Raw genomic sequence first — 23,303 nt, 5'->3', positions numbered from 1 at the left:
TCATACCAACATGTAAGTGAACTCATTAGTCCACACATATATCCATATAACCGAATACTATATTACAGGAGGGAAACAACTTCTATCAATATACAAAGATCTCCACAACAGACAAAGAACAGATCAATACACACATTACAAATACATTTATCTTTCAAATAGTCTCCAAAATGTATTGTTTAAACATACATATATAACAAAAAGATAAAAACCAAGAACATGTTAGTCAAGTCAGGACAGCAGCTGCCTACTGGAGGGAATATACAGAATTAAGAGAGCCACCCTGGAGGCTTCTAAAGCACTGGATAAATTTCCCTTTCTTAGTCTGGGTAATGGGATCATCGTTTTTTTTTCTTATTAACTATTCTTTGGATAGCCCTTAAAATTTATAATTTGCCTTATATATATTATGTAATAATTTAAAAATTACATAGGCCTTTTTTTTTTTTAAACACAATAAAACAACCAGATATCAAATAAGAAACTAGACCAGCCTGGGCTAAACAGAAGACCTTGTCTCAAAACAAACCATCTGTTAAACAGTACACTCTGTTTTGGTACACTTTTCTATATGACCAGCTAAGTGACAGCAAATGCTCTTTTTAACTTGGTAATCAGTCCTCCCATGGCTCCTCCAAACCCGGCAATGTGGGGTTGGAATGAGGCAGAGACACGGGATGGGGAGAAGTGCCTGCTGCCTGACGCGAGACTCAGTTCAGGCCCCCAGGACCCACATACACTCCAGTGCAGTGCTGCATGTCTACAGCCTCAGGGCAGGAGGGACGACAGAGACAAGGAGAGCTGGGGCAGGGGACCCCTGGCCAGCTAGTCAGCAACGTGTGAGCTCCAGGTCCAGGGAGAGACTCATCTCCAAGAAAAGCGTGGGTCATGAGAGGAGAACACCTGGCACGGGCTTCTGGCCCCCACACTTGTCTCCGATGATTCTACCAGCAGGAGCTCTAACATTCAAATGTGACAGAGGCGGCAATCACACACTTAACCAGAAGCCCCTGGCTCACGAGTCAATGTTCTCACAACACGAATCCAGAGCAAACAGTGTTATTCACAGCCCTACGATGGATGCGCTGGTTTCATGGTATTTTCTTCCTGGTAATGCTGGGGAGGGTTGTTAGACCCAAGCCTTTTACACAGTAGGAAAGTATTCTCAGTGAGATAATGTCCCAGCTTTGAATGTTCTGGTTTCCAGTCTCCATCGACTATGAAAGCCTGCAAGACACCTGTAGTGTTCTGTAACTAATGATTTACACTAAGCTCACTATTGCTAAGAATGTGTTCGCTATCACATGCCCAATTTAAAGAAATGATACCTAAGAAGTTCTTGTATTTCTCCATGCAGGAAAAGGGAGAGAGAAGGGGGGAGGGAGGGAGGCAGAGAGATTAAGAGTCCCAGTGTTACATAATAATACTCCTCAGCTACAGAAGGACAATTCGAGGTCTTTTTTCTGATTAAACAACTATTGTTTTACATTTTTCATTTCTGAAATCATATCCCCAATTCTAACTTGCAGTGGCACGTGGTAGGAAGCTCTAGGCCCGCCACACACCCTACTCTTAGGCCAGACCAGCACTCTGCTTCTTGATCTGGCGGCGGAATGGAAAAGGTGCAGGCTGGAAAGAGTTAAAACACTTAGGGGCTGGGAGGAGCTGCCCTCTGGCCTGACCACCTCACACTGCAGAATCGAAGTGGGCTTTTGGCATGACGTAATACTTACATCACGGGTGTGCCGTGACGATCAGAACACATACACATGAAGCCTTGTGCTCCTGAGGACACACAGCAGAGGCTTGGCCATGCTACAACACTGCCTATCTTCAGGGCTTTGCTTTTTTCCCTTTTAAAAACCCATTTCCCTTTGAGTCTTCTGGGTCACACCACAAACCTAAGTATCTTCCTATGTCTAATACCTGCCAGACTGAGATTTCTATCAATCATTCAAGCTTCTATATTTTTCCTAGGAAAGAGTGTTGAGACTTCAATGTTCCTTAGCAGTTGGAGCTACACACAGCTCATCTACAATATAAACTATGGATGGCTAATCTGTACAGTCCTGGACAAGGTCCAGCAACATAATACTTGCTCCTTTGAGTTTCAAAATTCCTTTTGAGTCTATAAAAACTGCTATAGTTTAAATTGTACTCTACGATACTGTACATTTAGAAACCATAAGATCCTAATTTCACTCTCTATGGAAAAGTGTCTTGTGTGATATATAACCAACATATCGGTCACTGAAATGTTTCTTATCTGCCAGCATCCCTGGCAGATCCTAAGCTCTAACACAAGTAACACATGCTTTAGATTCAGCCGGACCCAGTGTCGTGTTCAAGCATTCATTAGCTGGGTGAGATGTCTCAACCCTGCCATCTAAAAATAGGAACCATTACCACCTCTCTTATGAGGACAACAGGCTGCAAGGCAAGTACAGCTCCGGGCTCTACCGTGGCAGCTCCTGGGGCGCAACCAATGGAAGAGGAGCTGCCTGTGTTGGTGACAGAAGCAGAAGGCAAGGCTGAGTACACCCAGGGAGACTGCTGGCGAGGTACTCCTGCCTGCTTCCATCTGCAGGGAGGAAGCAAGGCCTGTCCCTGAGCACTGGACCCACGTGTGACTAGGAGAACCATCTGCCCACTCTGTAAGGCCGTTCGTCCCAGGGCAGAAGACACCAAGACCACTTCACATCTCTCTTCACACCAAAAGGCAGTTGAGCAAGAAGCTGGCTGAACAAAGCAAGTGACTTTCCCCCGAAGAAGTTAGGGTATCTTACTCCAGCCAAGTGTCTAATCCGGGGAACTTCCTGATAACTCACAAAGACTACTGTGGAGTAAATGTGTTCCGATTGTCTCCTTCCTTCCTAATGCCAGTGACCCAAAGTGCCCAAAGCAACACCACAAGACACATCTAAGAACTCAAGTGCTTCTAAGAACACTGTCCTTTTTATCTAAAATTGCTTAGCATACGTTTACCACTCATTTACATACTTAAGGATAACACTCTTCTAGCCCAATTTTAGTTCCAAAGAGAAATAACTAGCTTCAAATAATTTGACAGCTTGCAATAAATCAAAGGAAGAAACCAATCGGGTAGTTTCTTTTCTTACTTATTTACAGGTGATCTAGCTGCTCTCCCACCTAAGAAAAAAGAAAATGTAAATACCTTCAACTTAGTCTTTTTTTCAGAGAGCTGACTGAGAAAGGTACTGGAAAGGGTGAAAGCAAATCAGATGTTTTAGATTCACTTAGTAAGTGCAGAGAAACACACTAGCTAAAATTAAGATATAAATCCCAAGTTAAATATCTTACTTACTTTATCCATCACCTTGCAGTAATTTTACTCTGAAACAAGTGTAGATGTAACCAATCGTCTTATTAAAATAAGAAACACAGAGCCAATGTAAAAGAGAAAGCCGAGAGGTCAGAGCTCAGAGATAAAATATTACCTCCTGCAGTGCTCCTAACTTTCCCGAGAGAGAGCTACTTCCTGTTTGTCTGTGTTTAAATAGTCTTTCTGTTCTGCCTTCTCATTGGTTCTAAACCCAACCACATGACTGCCTCATCACTGCCTGTAAGTACCGCCCTCCCTCCAGGTCTTAAAGGCGTATGTCTCCAATACTGGCTGTATCCCTGAACACACAGAAATCTACCTAGCTCTTCTAACCACCACGCTCTTGCTATGGCTCTAATAGCTCTGACCCCCCGGCAACTTTATTTATTAACATAAAATTAAAATCGCATTTCAGTACAAATAAAATATCACCATAAACAAGCCCATCAAAAACCTCCAGTGTGTTAACAGACTTGAAACAAAATCTGACCCATCAAATGCCAAGAAACAACTAAAAATCTTTTTTTTTTTTTCAAGACTATGTAGATCTTGCCATGGTGATGAGGCTGGTCTTGAAATCAAGGTCCACCAGCCTCTCCTCCAAGTGTTGGGGCTAAAACCATGCACCACCATACCAAATTTGAATCCCTTTTGATGACTAATGTTTTCTTCTAGCTCTCTAGTGTGGAAATGTGTGTGTTCACAGTTGTTCCTAAGCATCTCTGGCAAGCCCTCATCTTGTCTCTGCAAGTGTTTCTCTCTTTAGTCATGGTCTGTAGTTTCTAGACCTAGGTTCAGAAAGATTCTTCATGACATGTGCCAGAAGTCTCATGTATTTTGTAAATACGTAAAAGCATAATGAAGAAAATAGAAATGACCTATTATTCCACAACGACAAAACAGATGTTTGGGGTAAAGCAGAGAGAAGCAGCTACTGGGTTTGTGAGTTTTCCGGCAAACCCGTGCTACAGGGTACTTCTCCCTCGGTTTTAGGAAGTCCCATTCCCTTGAGAGAGCTAGCTCAGAAGACTAGCTCATCAGATGAGAGCTATTCCTGAGCAAGCAGGAGGAACTAAGAACCAGGGGGGCTGTGGTAATCACACACATGCAGGCAAAACATTCACGCACTTAATACGAATGTAAAGAGAGTCGGAATGTGTCCAGTTCCTCCTTTTCAAAAATTTCTACTACTAGCAGAAGGCCTGAGTGGAAGTCCTTAGTTTAAATTCCTCTTCCCATTGTTTCTTAAATTTCTGAAATCTTTTTATATTTAGATATTAGAACTCTGACCAATTAATTACAGTAGATATCCAAATACTGGTCTGTCAACTATCTACCATCCTTTCTGGAAGTGTATGGTAATAAAATGTCAAGGGACAAGTTTTCTCAAAACCCAAGTAGTATCAAATTGTTGTGGAGGAACAGTGAGAAGTCAAAGGATTAGAACAACATAATCTGCCATTTAAAAGAGTGGTAACAAGCTGAGCATGCCAGTACATCCCTGCACTTCCAGACTCAAGAGGCCAAGGCATCAGATCAACTGCTACATGGGAAGATTTTGCTTTAAAAAAATAAAATTAAAAATGTAAAAGTTATAGTTGTAAACATCGGAGATGGAACACATCTCAAAGTGATGGGAAAACCCACTGAACCAAAATGCATTAGAAAGAAACCAAAGAAAATCATGAGCAGAGGCTCGGTGAAGCTGGGGTGTTGGCCAACACCTGTAATTCCAGCACTCCAGGGCTGAGGACCAACTTAGGAGGAATGTAAAGTTTGAGACAAGACTGGATAAACAATGAGACTTCACCAAACAAACAAACAAAACAAAAATCCTACCCAAAACCACCCAAAACAAAACAAAACCCTCAGTGACTGGATTAGTTCTTTTTTCCTGTTGCTGTGACAAACTGTGTGACCAAGGCAATTTGCAGAACAAAGAGTTTATTTAGGCTGACAGTTCCAGGGGGTAAGACTCCACCATGGCAGACAGTCATAGCGGCAGGTAAGACTCCACCATGGCAGACAATCATGGCAGCAGGCAGCAGCAAAAGAGTTAGGAGCTGGGATCTTGAACTGACAACAAACTCTAAAGGGCTAGAGTCTTTAAACTCTAAAAGCCTGCCTTGAGTGACACAGTCCCTCCAAAGGCCACCTTTCCTTAGCCACCCAACAGTGCCATCCGTTGGGGACCAGGTGTCCAAATGCTCACACAAACCACCAGTGACATCAACACAACACATACCCCGAGGAGAACTGTAAGGTGGAAGTAGAACAAAACACTGTCAGCATATGGCAGAGAGTTAAAATAATCAGATGTATACTCGATAAATATGAAGTAAGGTCATTATAGAGGAAATCATTACAGATGTCAATTGAAATGTGATGCAAGATCTTTACCTACCAACCCGGCAAGTTCTTGTTTCTTTGCCTTTTTAAATTAATTTTCATGTGTGTGGGGTGTGTGTGTGTGTGTGTGTGTGTGTGTGTGTGTGGTGGTGGTGGTGGTGGTGGTGGTGGTGGTGGTAGTGAGCATGTGGAGGCCAGAGGACAACTTATGGGAGTCAGTTCTCTGCTTCCACCATGTGCGTCCTGACACTTGAGCTCAGACCGTTAGACCTGGCAACAAGTGCCCTTATCCACTGGGCAACCTTGATGGTTTTTAATAGAACTATTTAGTAAGAATATAGGAATTTTGCATTTTCTCATGAGAATTTAAATCCACATAGCATTTTGTATCATATAAATATATTAGAACTTCAAAACCATGCAGAACTTTTTCACTCACAGCTTCACAAACTTAACTTTATTCTAAAAAACTAATCAGATAAGGATTTAAGATTTACACACACAGAGCATGAGCAGAGCACTGGAAGACTGTGGTGATATATTGTGTACCCTAATAAATGTGCCTGGGGATCAGAGCACAGAGCCAGCCTCTACATTAGATACAGGGGTCAGGCAGTGGTGGCACACACCCTTAATGCCAGCACTTGAGATCTCAGGCCTTTGCTTGGGAAGAACACACACCTTTAATCCCAGGAAGTTATATGGCAGTGCAGAGAAAGGTATATAAGGCGTGAGGAGACAGGAACTCTCTCTTTAGTCTGAGGATTTCGTAGACCTAGAACTAGTGGCTGCTGTTCTGCTTCTCTGGTCTTTCAGCTTTCACCTTGGTATCTGGCTCTGGGTATTTTTTATTAAAAGACCATCTGTTGGGTGGCAGTGGCACACACCTTTAATGCCAGCACTCTGGAGGCAGAGCCAGGCAGATCTCTGTGAGTTTGAGGCCAGCCTGGTCTACAGAGCAAGATCCAGGACAGGCACTAAAACTACACAGAGAAACCCTGTCTTGAAAAACCAAAATAAACAAACAAACAAACAAATAATGTTTTTTTTTTTTTTTTTTTTTTTTTTTTAAAAAGAAGACCATCTAAGATTCGAACAACGGAGTGTGTAATTGGTTCTGTTGTGAGGTACTTTCTTGGACTAGAATGCCTGTTTCAGAATCATTGATTATCCCGGAAATGTTCATGATATTAAAAGAAAATTAAAAATAGTTCATCTAAGTTGATTTCAGTACCGAAAGCACCTATATACAAACATTTAAAAATCATTCCTGTGCATGTGAGCACATGTATGATGTGTGCGTGTGCAGGTGCATGTGGTGGTCATAGGGCAACTTGTGGCAACTTTTCTCTTTTTCCCCAAACGTGGATTCCCGGCTTGTGCAACAAGCACTTTTCCTGGCTGAACCCCTTTGCTGGCCCACAGATCTACTCAACTAAACCGAACTTACTGAGAGCGCCTGGAGGGACCACTCAGCAGCTGAGAGCACTTGCTGTCCACGCAGGACCCAGATTCCTTCCCAGCACCTATCTGGGAGCTCACAAGTGTCTCTAACTCCAGTTCTGGGGGATCCAATGCCTTCCGACCTCCAGGCACCAGGAATACATGTGGCATACACACAAATATGCAGGCAAAACATTTATGTACATGAAATAAAAATAAATTTAAAATATTTTTAAACTTATAGACAAGGAATACCACTGTGAAGATCTCTGCATTGTTATTGATTATTGTAATTTCATTTTTTCTTTCAAAAATTTCTAAACATTTGATTCAATGTGTATTAATTTTCAAGTTGGAAAAAAGTGTATTTAAAACAGAAGTAGATCTTGGTAAATACCAACCTTACTTCATATTATCAACCCACAGTTATATGTAAAATGAAAAATAACTAAAAGAAGCATTAAAAAAACTTCCCAGAAAAGGGGGGACAAGTGAGTTAAGGAGAGAGACCTCCCTGAGTAAGCTGGATGGATATGGGAAATGCACTTGTAGGTCACACTTACAATTATTCTTCAAGCCGGGCGGTGGTGGCACACCCCTTTAATCCCAGCACTCGGGAGGCAGAGGCAGGCGGATCTCTGTGAGTTCGAGGCCAGCCTGGGCTACCAAGTGAATCCAGGAAAGGCGCAAAGCTACACAGGGAAACCCTGTCTCGGAAAAACAAAACAATTATTTTTCAGTCTGCCAGCAACTGAAAATCCATTCAGTTCCAATATGGCTGCTCTTCAACACACATCAAGCTCACATTATCTAAACTAACAATTCCCCAAAGTGGGATGCCACCGCCTCGTTTTTACTGAGTTTTGTAAAAACATTCCTTAGGAGAATTTTATTTTCCCTCCACTCAGCACCATTTATATGACCTGCTGGTCTCCCCAGCCTCTCATGACGCAGACCCCTCCTCTGAGAACAGTCAACAGATGCAGCACCTAAGCCCAATATTCACATACTGCCATCTACGATGTCAGTTCACAAAACCTAACTTCTTATTCTGGAGCTCCTCCCTCCACCACTCAATTTTATTTTCACACCCACATCATGTTCTGCTGTCTCTGTTGATTTTTCAAAAAGAATTTACAATTAATACCACAATTCATTCTTGTCTTTTCAGAGAATTTCAGGGACATCAAAATCATCTCCACAGGAAAAATATTCCAAAGAGGAAGGACACTCATATTCTTTTTAGTAACCTCAAACACCTAGGTGAGGTGTAGAAATTTATACCCAAGTTTTAAACGGAAAACACAAAAGGGCTTCCGTGCCAAGGGCTTCGGCTCTGGCCGTGGCTCAGGCTTCTGAACTGTAACTCATATCTGTGGGGTGGCTGCTGAGCTGTGACGCAATTCTGTCAAACTGACCGACGGGAAGCCTCTACCGTATGCATCTGAGCTCACCAGCCCAGTGCTGGAAGCTGGACCAGACTGGTTCGTAAGGGAAAATGATTGCTCTTCTGCACTACATACCTACCAGAAAGAGGCCCTGAACCAGAATTTTCTAGGCATAAGGCAAACCACTGACAATCAAATTTCCAATAATTACTGTCAATAATCTTCCATCTGAAAGCAAAGGAATGAAGTTAATTTAATTTTCTTACCTGCCAGAAAAAAATTATTCTCTTTAATGCCAGAGAAATTTCTATAAACGCAAACCCGTGAAGCTACAGCTGCCGTTTCCCTTCTCAGTGTCTACTCAAGGCAAACACTGTACTTCCAGTGAACAGGAATGCACAGACTGCATCCTGTACGGTCAGACCTAACCCGCCAAGCCCTTAGATGAACTTGTCTTCCTGTGAAATGCCCTGCTGGACTCCCCCATTCCACCCTGTATTCACCATTCAGACGGGACCCTGGGTAACCGTCATCACAATTTCAACTTGACCTTCCTGTGTACTTCAGAAATTGTTACTGGGAGACACAGTAGAAACTTCTGGCAAAGGAAGTTCTTAATGCACATGATGGTTTTCTCTCCACTGCCCTTACCTTCACTGTGCATTAAATGTTTCCTTTTGAAAAAGTATCCTAAGGAGATGGTTGGAGGTAATCAAGATTCTTGACAAATACTAACAGAGCGATCTCTCAGAGAAAAACCACCTGTGCAAAGTAGTGTCACGGGCCTTCACTCTAGGAGATGTTCACCAAAATCCAGCACTATTAGCATCCTATAACACAGGTGCCAGCAATATCTGTAGTTAAAGCGAGAACAGCTTTAAGCCTCAGGCGGAACCTTCTAAGTGGAAGAAAACAACCTTCTTTTAAAAGTTAACAATTTCATGTATGTAAACAGTGTGTCCTGATCATACCCATCTCCCAACTCCCCACCTCCACTTGCCCTGGACACCTGACACATCCTTCAGAAACCAAATCCTCTCAACAATTCCTGACTAGCAGCCAATGCAAAGCAGGACAGCATCACTTTAACTACTTTATTTAGCTCTCACAACAATCAGAGGAGATGAGAGGCCTAATGATGCAGACCTATAGTCCTAGCTACTTGGGAAGCTGAGGCAGGAGGATCACAAGTTCAAGATCTATTGCCTGGGCAATAGAATGAGTTCAAGGCCAGCCTAGGCAATTAAGTGAGAGCCTGTCTCAAAGTAAAATAAGGGCTGGGAATAGCCCATGGTAATGCATTTCCACATTGGCCCAAGGAGACAAGTTTAATCTCAGGACCATAAAACCAAATGAAAATCTACACAGCAGCTGGTTATTATCAGGGTTTTGATGAGGAAATTGAGGCTCAAGATACTAAACGGTGTGCCTACAATACAGCCCTTTACAAAGTCTACCAATAAATACAGGCAAATGAGCCACTGTCTCCAACCTTGAGGACAAGAACAAGCTGTGATGGCTGGCGGACCCAGATCATAATAGAGGTGTAGGCTACTAGACCATTTCCCCAGGCACAGTGAGTTTCTGGATCTGCAACTGCTAAAGAGACTACATTCGAGAGCACTCACACTCAAGTCGTTTCCGAACGAGTGGATAAATGGTGCCACCCTAGAGTCTACTGTTCAACTACATTCTTGTCTCTCTCAACATTGTCTCCATCTAAGAGGTTCTATGCATAGCAAATATATGAATCGGAGCCACTAAAGGGACTTTGTGAAGAATTTCCAGGTCCAGATGCCCAAGATGCTGGGGACAGTCTCAGTATCACCTACTCAGGACTAAAAAGCAAATGCAGCTCAGTGAGAAGGGCTTGCCTGGCCCAGTGTGAAGGGTCCTAGACAAAATCTCCAGCACCAGAAACAAAATAGAGAAACCAAAAGGAAAATTAGGGAGGCCCACGCAGGATGAAACCAAGTCCAAGATCGGCCTGGGCTTTGCTAATCACCCAAGGAAAAGATGAGATGAACTACACTCCGTTCCCAGGTACTGGGGTTAAAGGGACTGGCTAGACCTCCTGTATGACAAGCCTAAGTCAGGCCCTACAGATGGCCCCAGTTGACGGCGGCTCAATTTAGGGTTTTCTGACTTTACAAAGTCAAATGATGGTTTCCCATTCAGCAGAATCTCTACTTGAAGTCTTGTCTTTTCTCGGGTTTAGCTACACACAGGGATATTCTTCCCATGTCAAAAGTGAAGACAGAAGATCTGGCCTGCTCATTATGAGTTCTAGAAGTGTCTTCCTGCTAGAAACACTAACAAAAGAACACTTTTGAGACTAGGAAACAGGTGATAGGAAACAATCCCTGAGAGGAGGAAAATGAGTCAGGTTCTTAGGAAAATGCTTAGGACTACATCAGCTGACTCCTGGAATCTCAATACAGGAGGGAACCCAACGGCCAGTCTGCCTGACCTGAGGCGCCAAGGCTCAAGGGTTTGTGGTACCCGGGCAGAGCACACAGGGCAGAGAACAAAAGAAGACTGTGAGGAGAGTGGAGAAACAGGGACTTGAAAGTAAAAATACTACAAATTTCTTGAAAATACTTCCGCAAAAAAGTACACAGTACTGCTCAAGAACTCAAGGAACCAAATAAACAGAGATAGACAGCATGGCTGCAGAGGACCCGGAAAACTAACATAAAAGAAAATACCAATAAAATGAAAGACACCATCAGGAACAAGCAAGCCACAGACTGCGAGAAAAAGCTAAAATTTAGTAAACAGACAATGGGCTGTCTTGAACAAAGGGAAATATGTTCACGACAGAGTACTCAGTTACCAATAATTGCTACAAAAGAGAAGTTCACAGCACAATGAGCTACCCCCCATCACTGGATCACAGTGAGGAGGGACGATGCACAGACTCTCCGTCTGCGGGTGAGAGGGTGTGTCAGCCAGTTTTATGTCCCTGTAACCTAGGAGAAGAAACACCTTAAGGCAGTGGTTCTCAACTTGTGGACTGCAACCCCTTAAGAACACCGGAAAACACAGATACTTACATTACAATTTATAATGGTAGCAAAATTACAGTTAGGAAGTAGGAACCAAATAGTTTTATGGTTGGGGGTCACCACAATGAGGAACTGTATTCAAGTTCGCAGTGTTAGGAAGGCTGAGAAGCACTGCCTTTAAGGAGACACATTTATTTTAGATCACAGTCTCATCCCACCATGGCCAGGAGGACGTGGCTAACGTCATCAGAAGCCACCTGGCCGAGAAGAATGCCTGCACCTGGTAGTGACCCCTACATTCAGGGTGGGGCAACCTTACACAGTTCCCAGGAGATGAGTCTTCTAATCTAATGTGTGTGTGGGGGGGGTCTTTCTTGATGCAATCAGGCTGACGGGAAGCCAACCATCACAGACTGTCAAGTGGGAACTCCACCTCAGAAACTATCTCCAGCAATTCCACTTGTAGGTATTCCCTGAGAGAAAGGAGAACTCGGCGCTTTACTCACAACAGTCCAAAGCTGGGAACCACCCTGTCCACAACAAATCATATGTAATCCGAGCTTGCAGCTGAAAAGAAACACACACAAAAAACGACCCTCCCTGTAACGCAGGAAAACCTCCAAACATCGCCCTGATCAAAAGTACAAGAGGATGCGCTCTGCACTGCGTCTCTCTCACGTCTACGACCAACGACGACGACAGAAGTAGTCTTCTTCTTTCTCGATGTACACGTGGTGTGCACGTATGAGCACCTGGGCATGGTGTCACGTGTGAAGTCAGGTATTGACCAGGCATCACCCTCTACGGTGCTTCACCTTTTTTTGAGTCAGGGTCTGTGGCTGGACCTGAAGCTTGCCCTTCCATCCAGACTGGCTGGTCATCAAGCCCCTGGGACCTACTGTGGGGTTACAGACACATGCAGTCACACCTGGCTTTCACATAGATGCTAGGGACCCAAATTCAGGTCCTCATACTTATTCAGCAAGATCTTTATACTGAGCTACCCTACACAGCTTTCAAAATCATCTTACGGTGGGATAAAAAAATCAGAACATTGATTGCAGGTATGGAGAAAAGAGAACACAAGATTGAAAAGCACAGGGATCCTTTTGGACTGGTGGAAATTGTGAATTATATGATGTATCAATTGTCAAAAGTACAGAACTGGAGGTTATGCCATGGGAGGTAGAGGCAGGGGACCAAAGCCAGGCCGGTACATGAGACAGGTAAGAAGTAAAGAAGGAGGGGTACTTAGCATGTTTGTATCTACTGCATGTATATTTGTCTCTGGTTCTTAGTTGTTTAAAGGAACACAACGACCCAAAGCTGTGATTCTTACTGCCTGTCCACCCTTTAGAGCGGTCCTCTGGGAACTCTGGACTGAAGGCCATGCGTACCAGAGTCACTTAACTTACCACACCAGAGTTTTGAAACCCATAACACTCTCAAGTCCAGGAACTTTTAAGAATCGCTGTTACAGCGGTCCATAATAACAAAATGAAGGCGATACACGGCATTTAGATTGTACATAGAGAACTGGTGCTGTCTAGACTACAAACAGGCATCACAAACAGAATAAACATCACTGCTATTTTAGTGCTAAATTGTTCTTTATACGTTATCATCTCTGTTCGTGTTCAGTTTTCTACTAAATTGCTCCTGGAAGTTCCAACTGCAAAGTTTAGTTTTCAGTCACTGACCTAGTCTAGTTTCTCACTAACCCCAATTCAAACTGCTTTAGTTTGGAACAGAATGCTCTCCAGTCAGGAGCATCACAGGAAAACCCACAGAAACCACTAGCCTGGCTCATGGGGACCAACTCCCAGGGAGCCTGCAAGGGATCGACCTAGGCCCTCGGCATACATGGGACAGCTGTGGAGCTTGGTCCATGTGTGGGACTCGGGTACTTCAACTGGCTCTTGGGAACCTAATCCCCATGCTGGAGTGCCTTGCCCAGCCTGAACCCAGGGGCAGGGGCTTGTTTTTATGGCAGCTTGATATATCATGCTTTGCTGAAGCCATGGGAGGCCTGCCCCTTTCTGAGTGATTATGGAGGAAGGGTGGGCTGGGGGGAGGGCGGGAAAGAGGAGAGGGCGGGAGTGGGAGGCTGTAGTCTTGGGATGTGTTAGAAACAATGTCCCCCAAAGGCCCAGTGTTAAAGGGCTGATCTCCAGATGGCATTATTAGGAGAGGTGACTCTAGGGGAAGGTTCTTAGCTCACCAAGGGCATGCTCTCAAAGGGGATTATGAGATTCTGGTCTCTTTCTCTTTTTTGCTTTCTGGTCAAAAGATAGGCAGGTTCACTCGGCCACTCACTTCCACCACGATGCGTCCCATCACTACAAGCTCTAGGCAATGGGCCGCCCAATCACACACTGGACTTCCCAGCACTGAGACAGAAAAGCCTTTCGTCTTCCTAACCAAGTAATTTAGGTGCTGTGTCACAGTGACAGAAGACCGTCTGCAATCACCGACTCCTCCGGCTCCTTCGCTTTCCTCCTTAGCGCTCTTTCTAGGCCCGTGTCCCCTCTTTCCCAGCGTCTTTCCTTCCGCTCCACAGTCTCATCTACTTCCTTCCAAGCCAAACCCAAGTTCCTCTTTTCCACCAAACTCAATCACCACCGGATTCTTCGCACATTCCTCTCAGGGCTTGAAGACCTTGCTTCGAACAGATGTACTTACTTTACTGAAAGCGGGCATCTCAACCTTACTGTTCCCTAGCTGGGAGGACCATCCCCTGAGGGAGAGCTGCGAACTGCCAGCACTCTTCCAGCCTTCCTCTCAGGGCCTTACGCACTGACGGCTGGAGGGCCAGGGAGAAAGAGAAAATCACGGTGGCTCAGGGATGCTCTGTACTAGACTTGAAAAAAGCCTTCCCGCCTCCATGTCTGTTCAGAGGACCCGACAGCCCAAGGCAACAAAGATTCTGAAAGGGAGCGGATTCTTGGCCAGTGGCACACACCTTTAATCCCAGCACTTGGGAGACAGAAGCAGGCGGATCCCTGTGATTTTGAGGCCAGGCTGGTCTGCAGTGAGTTCCAGGAAGCCAAGGCTACAGCGAGTAAGGGTTTGGGTGGCAGTATAGGCAAGAATTTTTTTAATGTTTATACTTTTGTTTTCATGACTTTCTACTCTGAATGTATTATCATTTAGAAACTATGCTCATCTGCATACTTCATGATTTTCAACAATGAACTCTATGCCGCCTCCCAGCTGTGTATGTCCCATGGTCAGGCTCTTGATCTAGACCTGTATTTGAACTGACATCTTTAACTGTGTACATGCAAACTCAACATTCCCCTCTCTGGACTTCATATCTGAACTCTACTGCCAGGCCTGCCTATCCTCAACTTTTACCACCTGCAGGACCAACCCAAGGCCCGAGACTGAACCCAGCTGTCCTTTCCAGTCTACCACAAATTCCTTGATTCCCACTATCAGTCTCGGCCTTATTTAAATGGCATCCTGGATTGTGATCTCCCAGTGAGAAGTCACACGGGAATGCCTCATTCGCTCGTTCATCTTGTCATATGAAATAATTACTTAGAGTAAGGTCTCCAGGCTTCTTCCCTCCAGAATATTCTATTCATTAGCTCTATGGCCATTTTTCTAAAATGCCAACCAGTGCTACTCTCCTATGTATACAGCCTATGTATAAAAATTCAAACCACTCTAACCTGGCACCTGGGGCTCCTCTTCATTTGTTCTCACTCTACCTTGGATCTAGTCTATTCTTCATTTTTCTTTTATACTCAAACTTTACCCTCCCCTTAAGCACACTCTGCCCTTTCATTTTTAATAATACAGATTAGACAACAACCCAGCCCAGCTTATTTTATGAGCTCCCTTATACTATTAAAGCCATTAGCTACCCTTGTGCAGAAACGAGTGAAGAACAATCAGACAATATAGCCAATTCTCAATTAGTTATTTTCACATCCGTATTAACACTATCTGCATAAACTAAAAAGAAAGACACTTCAACTATAGGCTGAGTTCTTCCTTATATAAGAGCAAATTCTGTTACAATTGGTAACTTCTTGATTTGTGACTTTCAATGAGCACTTAATTTAACTCTGTTCACATCTGTCTCCTGCTGGACTGGGGTTTTGTCTGTTTGTTTGTTTGTTTGTTTTTGTTTTTTCCAAGACAGGGTTTCTCTGTGTAGCTCTGGCTGTGTCCTGGAACTCACTCTGTAGACCAGACTGGCCTCGAACTCAAGAGCTCTACCTGCTGAGTGCTGGGACTGTGGTCTTTGCCCGCCCCCACCCCACCTCCAGTGTGTCTTCTACGCTGGTTTCTCCTGCCTGTCTTCCTTCACAAGAGTGTTTCTTTATCCACCACTCTCACGTGCACGACACTTCAAAGTGACACAAGACTTTCCCAGACACTTACTTGCTCACTGTAAAGTCACTTCCACATTCCACACGTAACAGTACAAATGTGCGCATATAAAATTTAATGTAATGAGCCGGGCGGTGGTGGCGCACGCCTTTAATCCCAGCACTCGGGAGGCAGAGCCAGGCGGATCTCTGTGAGTTCGAGGCCAGCCTGGGCTACCAAGTGAGCTCCAGGAAAGGCGCAAAGCTACGCAGAGAAACCCTGTCTCGAAAAACCAAAAAAAAAAAAAAAAAAAAAAATTTAATGTAATGTAACCCATGTACAGGGGCTGGAGAGATGGCTCAGGCGGTAAGAGCATTGACTGCTCTTCCAGAGGACCTGGGTTCAATTCCCAGCACCTACGTGACAGCTCATAACTCTTTAACTCCAAGATCTGATACCTTCATACAGACATTCATGCAGGCAAAACATCAATGCAAATGAAATAAAAATGAATAAATTATATTAAAAACTATGTATAGTGAGAGCTGTCCTGGTACTTTCTTGTGTTCTATCTCAGCGTTGAGACCATTCTGAGGCTCAATGATTCATCTAACTTGCTGCAACCCCCCACCACCCCGGCAATGATCCACCTGCTCTGCTCAAGCCTTCCTTTAGTCCAGGCCAACTTCAGCCCACCCCAATTCGACCCTAACGTTTGCCCCTCACTACTCCCTACTCCAGTGAGCCACATCATGGACACTACCTTGGTGCCTTTCCTAGTAAACATTTTCCTTGCTAAGGACCATTCATGATTCAGAATTAAAGTCAACCAAAGAACTAGTTTATGGGTAGCCAAAACCAACCTACCAATTTCAAAGGGCAAACTACACAGCAAAACATCCCTAGTTTTTCTTGAAAAGGTGTTTTCTTTTTTAAAAAAAATTTAAATTTAATTTTATTTTATGTGCATTTTTTATTTATGTGTTTTGCCTGCATGTCTGTCTGTCTGTGCACTATGTGTGTCCCTGGTGCTCATGGAATACAGAAGAGGGCATCAGATTCCCTATGACTGGAGTTATAAATGGTTTATGATCTGTCATATGTGTTCTGGAAATCAAACCCATGTCCTCTGGAAGAGCAGTCAGTGAGCTTAACCACTGGGTCATCTCTCCACCCCACTTTTCCTTCTGTTCAAAGTTTTACTAAAGCTATGTAGCAGTCAGGCTGGAGTCAAATTTGTGATGCTCTTGTCTCAGCCTCTGAATGTTAGGATTATAGGCCTGTCCTACCAAGCTCCTAAAAATACAAAAGAAGGGAGTCTGAGGCAAAAAGATCTCTTAAGTTCAAGGCAACACTAGGCTACATAGAGTCAGGACAACCTGAAGCTAGAGTCACACACACACACACAAACACAGAGAGAGAGAGAGAGAGGGAGGGAGGGAGGGAGGGAGGGAGGGAGGGAGGGAGGAGGGGGAGAGGGAGAGAGAGGGAGGGAATATAATTTAAACACGGTCTACAAATCCTTTCAAAGTATTTATATACACTCCTTAGGCAAGGAGTTAAAAGTACTTCATAAGAGATGTTTTTAATATTCTGAGATATGTGCAGGATTAACGATCAAAAGGCTAGAGCCCTGGTCCCAAATCCACCACATAATAGCTGTCTTGGGAAAGTCACTCCGTGTCCTTGAGTCAGTTCATCTGGATAAACTGGATAATGCCACCTACCTTTCGGACTTGTTGGCAAATGAAACGAAAGAACGGCTGTAAAACACCAGGTAAAAACGGGAACCTTTTGATAATTACTGTTTATTATTATTAATTATGCACAATACCACTTTTGTTTGCAGAACCATGCCCAACAACTCTCAATATATTCTTGGACTTTCTGGCCCAACAGCAGCTATAATAAATGCCTTCAAGGAAGCCATCGATGCAACTTCTGGATCCCCTTCCTGGGTCACAGGTCAGGTCCTAAAAGTAGAATTTGGAGTATCTTCCTGCAAATGTATTATCTCTATGCTACCTGAAAACGCATCCAGGGATGTTCCTGAAACTTCTCCTGCTGGCTTGTCCTAACTACCTGGAACAGCACATGGCATCAGCTACAAATCTGGCAACTTTCACTACAGTCTTTTAAATTACTTTAAAAAATATAAAATCAAACTGGTCCTTGTACTGATCAAAATGAAGGGTAAGAGTTAGACTGCAGTCTCATGTAAACATGAGATGTCCTATTTAATGTTTAGATAGCCTTTAGATCTAAAACAATCAAAGATCAGTTTCCCTGGGGATCAGTTCCCAGGCTCTCCCATACAGAATGCAAAATAGCATAATATTTGCATATAATCTATATACATCCTCCCATTCCCTCCCCCTTTTTTTAAAGGCAGGGTTTCATATGGCTTGGGCTGGCTTTGACCTCCATATAGCTGAGGATGACCTTGAACTTGCTATCCTCCTACTTCTGCCAGGTTTATAGATATACTACTGCACCCTGTTTATGCAGTGCTGGGGATCCAGCACTTTGTGTGCATGCTAAGCAAGCACGTAACAAACTGAGCTCCATTCCCAGCTGCTCTATAATACTAATAAAGGTAAAAGTAATGTGACTAGTTGTTACACTATTGTTAGAGAGGAGATGACAGGAAGAACAGCCCATACATAGTCATTACAGATACACTTTCTCCCGCTCCGTCACATTTTCAACTCAAGCTTGACGTACAGATGAAGAACCTGGGGCTTAGCAGGGCAAACTACAGGCACAAGACAGTGGCAGAGGAGGGCCATGTGATTGATGTTTACATAGTGCCCTATAGAACAGCAACAGAGGGCTTGGGGAGGTGGTGGCAAGAAGCCCTGGGAGGCTGCCCTGCCGCAGAGCAAGGCACTTAATAACAGGTTGTGTTGTTAGGAAGGTGCTGAATTGGTGATACCCTGTGGCAATCTGTCTGAGTGAGGTGTAGTCCTCTAATCTCTCTTCCTGATAAGATCTTTCCTAGATCCTCCTCTAAGGAGATAAGGGAGGCTCGGAGAAGACTCGCTTGCATCACTGTTTACTAGTGTAGATTTCTTTTAGAGACAGAAATTTCTTCTACAAAAAGACAGCTCCTTAAAACTATTCCAGTGTCAACAGTTTTTCTAAATATGCCAAAGAATTATATTTTAGGGTGGCATATTTTGGTTCTCCACAGTGTTAAAACACATATATGAACGTGTGGAAATGGAACAGTGTCATTATGGTCTCTTTCAAATCAATTATTTCAATTGTTCACCTACACATCAAGGCAGGCAACTAATTTTCCTTTAAACTACCCAAGTAAAATTTACCCAATATTAACACAGCCAACAATTCGGCCTAATTACCCTTCCAGTTCTTCTGCTCTAACCAGATGCAAAAGCCCCTTTCTCTTCAAAAAATAAGATAGTTGGCCAATGCAGATCAGGAATTTATTATGTTGTATACTATCTCTTGCATTCTCTAACATCTACACTGTGGCTAAGAAGGCATTATGTCTACTCAGCCCATGTACCCTGAATAATGGACCATTCTCAATGTCACACAATTTTTAATATTTGCTAACACACATATTCTCTCCAATACCTTAATGACAGTGTATGTGAATATGTAATAGACCCAAAGAAAACCTGTTTTGTTTCTACAGATTCCCAAAAGATGTCATGAATCCAACAAGTGTTCTTTTAGACTGTGATAACATCATATGTCTATAATAATCAAAAGATCAGAAGTTGGTCAATTTTCAAACATTAAAATCCTATCAAAGTGAAAGACAACTATAACCCTAGAAACATTTGATGGTTCCAGGTGACTCTGAGGTGACTTCAGTGATTCTGGGCCTGCTGATGATAGATAATAAATGTCACCATCTAGAACATGTTAAACCACATGGCCATATAGTAGTGGGGCCTGAGACACAGCAAAGTAAAAGAACTCTACATCTTAAAGCTGGAATTACACAAACTTATCACTAAAACCTAGCGGTGTGATGAGTAAAGCTCTAAAACCAATTCAGTTGATAAGGCCAGAGAGATGGCTCAGCAGTTACCGGCCCTTGTGGTGCCAAGCCTGGAGGCTGGGGTTCGCTTCGCAGGACCTACACAGTAGGAGAGAAGTGACTCCTACAATTGTCCTCTGATCCCATGCCGGCCACGGCAAGCACATGCTCACACACATAAGCACAGTAAATAAGGAAAATGTTGATGAGGAATTAACTTACAGACAACAGAATTCAATGATTTTATCATGGTGCCATTAGCACAAAATAGTTGCAATCAATAATGGACCTTATAAACTTGATTTCCTTATCTAAACTCACTTAGAAAGCTCTAGAACTCAGTATTTTCTTCAGAATACCTGCAAAGCAGCATCAACACCTTTTTGTTCCAGAATAATGAACTGGAATGAGGGTTTCTTGGAGACACTGGAGAACGGGAATTTTCTTTCCCAGACCCAATGTTTGGTATTGGAGTCTAATTAATTAAAAAAAAATAGCAATAGATAAGCAAGAGGAATGACATACAAATTTATAACTTGCATGTGTGGGGGCCACACAAAAGATGAGGCTCAAAAGAGGGCCAGAACTGCATGTGTAACTAACTCACTAGTGGAGTGTTGGCTTGGCTTGCCTGGGACTCTTGATTACCAGTCAGCTCCGAGTTTATAATTTTGAATGACATAAAAGGACAGGGGCTTGAGAAACAAGGGATGAAGATAATAGGTTATGGGAGGATGAAATGCACTTCAGAACAAAGACTGTCTCCTACAGATAAAAGTATCTCAAATAAGAGCCTCAAAAGACCATGTGACATCCTCCGAGTACGTGACACCATGTGGTAATTTGGAAGGAGGTGAGGGGATCATCCATTCTCCCCTAGATCCAGCCATGGCAGATAAAGAAGTCTTAAGGAAGCCTTAGAACTTCATTTCACTAATAGGCTTTCTTTACAGATAGATACATTTCTCCCACATACAAGGACAGCTTTTCAGAGCCACTCTCTATGTGCCCTGCCAGTCAGAAGAGCCATCTGGAAACGTGCCAAAAGAGCACACTTTGGGATAGCACTTTTTAAATGTCCCCCACCATTCAGAGAAACGTACACATTAACTTGATATGCAGATCCAATTAACGTCCAAGGTAAGCCAAGACAGAACAAAAACCATAAGCTTGCCATTTCCACTCAATGTCCATTAAGGCAAATAATTATTTGTGTATTTATCTAGGATTTTTTTTTTAAGCCTAGAAGAATGTACTAACAGCAAGGGGGAAAAAAAGAGCATACATCCTCATTAAACCTAATGAAACACAGAAAATAATGTGTAATATTTATTGTGCCCTTTCTATGTGCTAGGCACAGTTAATCTTCACCAATATGTCATAAGGTAGGTACTCCTTTTTCCTCCCCCCACCCCCAGCTAGGATTTTACCATGTAGCTCTGGCTGGCCTCGAACTGTGCATCCGTAGCCCTGGCTGGCCCTTCCTCGTGCCTACCCTGCCCCAACCTCCCAACGCTCCGATTATTGATTACTAGCGCACCACACCCAACCAGGGCCGCTTCTTCATGGTAAGTGGCTGGAATACAACTCCTGTCTCTGTTACAACTAGAGCATAAACTGTACTTTCACAATTATGTGATTCTACTTCCTTTTAAAGGAATTAAAATCCACTTTAACATAAGAAAAGCCCCACACTTAGAAAATAATTTTCACACAGTTCACTTAAAAATACAAAAACCCTTTTGAATTCTAAGTCTAAATTAATTTTAGCACAAAAACAGAACGCTAGCTTAACCTAAGCTGCTCATTTAATATTTTAATCTAGATGACAGTTTTGTCTCTTTGCAATGAGGAGATGATTAGCATTTTCACTAATAATGCAGCACACTGTTTTTAACTTTTAATAAAAGCTTGTGCAGTTTTGCATCATTTCATGTATAAAATAGTCAAAAGTTCTCTATCAAAGGACCAATATCACAAATAAGCCAAAATTATTTACAGTTGGCACTAAAAGGCTTTAGAAATAAACAATATGGATGTGATAAAGTGGGGAAATAACCCAAGACCACTCCAGAGTCAGGCCCACCAATCCTGGCGCCGTTCAAACGCTCTCGGCCTTGGTTTCCTAATCTACAACATAATCATCTCCACCTTCTACTCTTCCAGCTCTAGAAGAAATGACTCATCGGCCTCTCCTCTCCAAGCCTCTCATTCTCATCTTGTGTAAGTTATTACCATTACTTCACAGCCAGTGAATTGTTTCGCTTTAGGCCCACAACAGGAGGAAACAGCCCACTCCAGACAAGGTGAAAAAGGAAAGCGTTCCCCACTACTGGTCTGCCATACATGATTCTCAAGGTGAACGATGCAGAAGCCATTATAATGTCAAAAGGTGTTAGGTTTCAATATTTTAAGCTGCTGTTTTGTATGCCAGTACATTCTCCCTCAGGACAAATAGTAAAATTCAAGGACAATAAGGAGAAAAATATGTAATTATTCAAGCACTTAGAAGGCCAATTAAAAACATTAGCACCCTTTTGCAGAAATGTTTGAATCACCTGGCAAGGTATGCTCCAGAATTTTCCCCCCTGAATTTTAAGTACTCCCTAATCAAATGAGTTTTCATTTTGTAAACCATAGAGGACTCAACAAATGTATGAAAAGGGTAATATAGATGTGACTTATAAAAAAAGACTGAAGAGCAGCCATGCAGTTCTCAGCTCCACTCCTTTCAATGGAAATGAAAAAGGCAACATCCCTGCAGGACGGCCACAAAGGTGAACTCTGGACAACAGCCATTGCCTCACGCTTGTGCGTCTCGCTTCCGTCTCTAAGCCTGTCTTAAAAACGGACTATGAATACGAGACAATACATTAAGACTAAAGTACGCATCTGACCAAGATTCCCAACTGTGAGAACACTCCGATTTTAGCACTGCTTTCTAATACCAGCATCCTTCTTATTTCAATACTTAAAGAAAAGCCATTTTAAACTTCTCTAGAACATGTAGTTCAATTTTACACGGTCCTGTAAAGAAGCAGTAAAAAGCAAGTATGACTTAATGACTCTTCTAGCATAAACGTCAGAAAATCACAACTGTACGGTCCAGCCTAACGTTAACTTTGAAAGAAGCAAGGCTCCAGTGCAGACGCAGAAGCTGCTACAAGCGTTTTAAAGGTGCAGTTTTAGGAATGTCCAGGGAAACTGCTAACTGCCAAAAACCCGTCAAATAGACACATATAATTTAAAATAAAGGATCACCGACAAAGTCCAGCAGCAAGCCGCCTTTTGCTTGGAACGCCAAAATGTCAAAACCTCGTGACTGACTTCCCAAGCCTTCAAAGTTGAGAAGGAAACCAAGATGTACTTACGCCCGTTTCTTAGCATCCTTCTGTCAATGCAACTCCCTCTCCACAAAGTCACTCCGCTTCAGC

The 23,303-nt window shown here is 43.1% G+C and overlaps 1 protein-coding gene across 2 annotated transcripts in view; it reads right to left on the bottom strand.

Annotated features, from left to right (window-relative positions):
• Positions 1–23,303, bottom strand: part of Socs5 (suppressor of cytokine signaling 5) — a 39,262-nt gene that overhangs the window by 14,853 nt on the left and 1,106 nt on the right. The window lies entirely within an intron of this gene.

The sequence above is a fragment of the Peromyscus maniculatus genome, chromosome 22 (assembly GCF_049852395.1).
Source record: "Peromyscus maniculatus bairdii isolate BWxNUB_F1_BW_parent chromosome 22, HU_Pman_BW_mat_3.1, whole genome shotgun sequence".
Classification (NCBI taxonomy): domain Eukaryota; kingdom Metazoa; phylum Chordata; class Mammalia; order Rodentia; family Cricetidae; genus Peromyscus; species Peromyscus maniculatus.
Note: the sequence above shows the minus strand (reverse complement) of the source record. Positions and strands in the feature narration are given on the sequence as shown.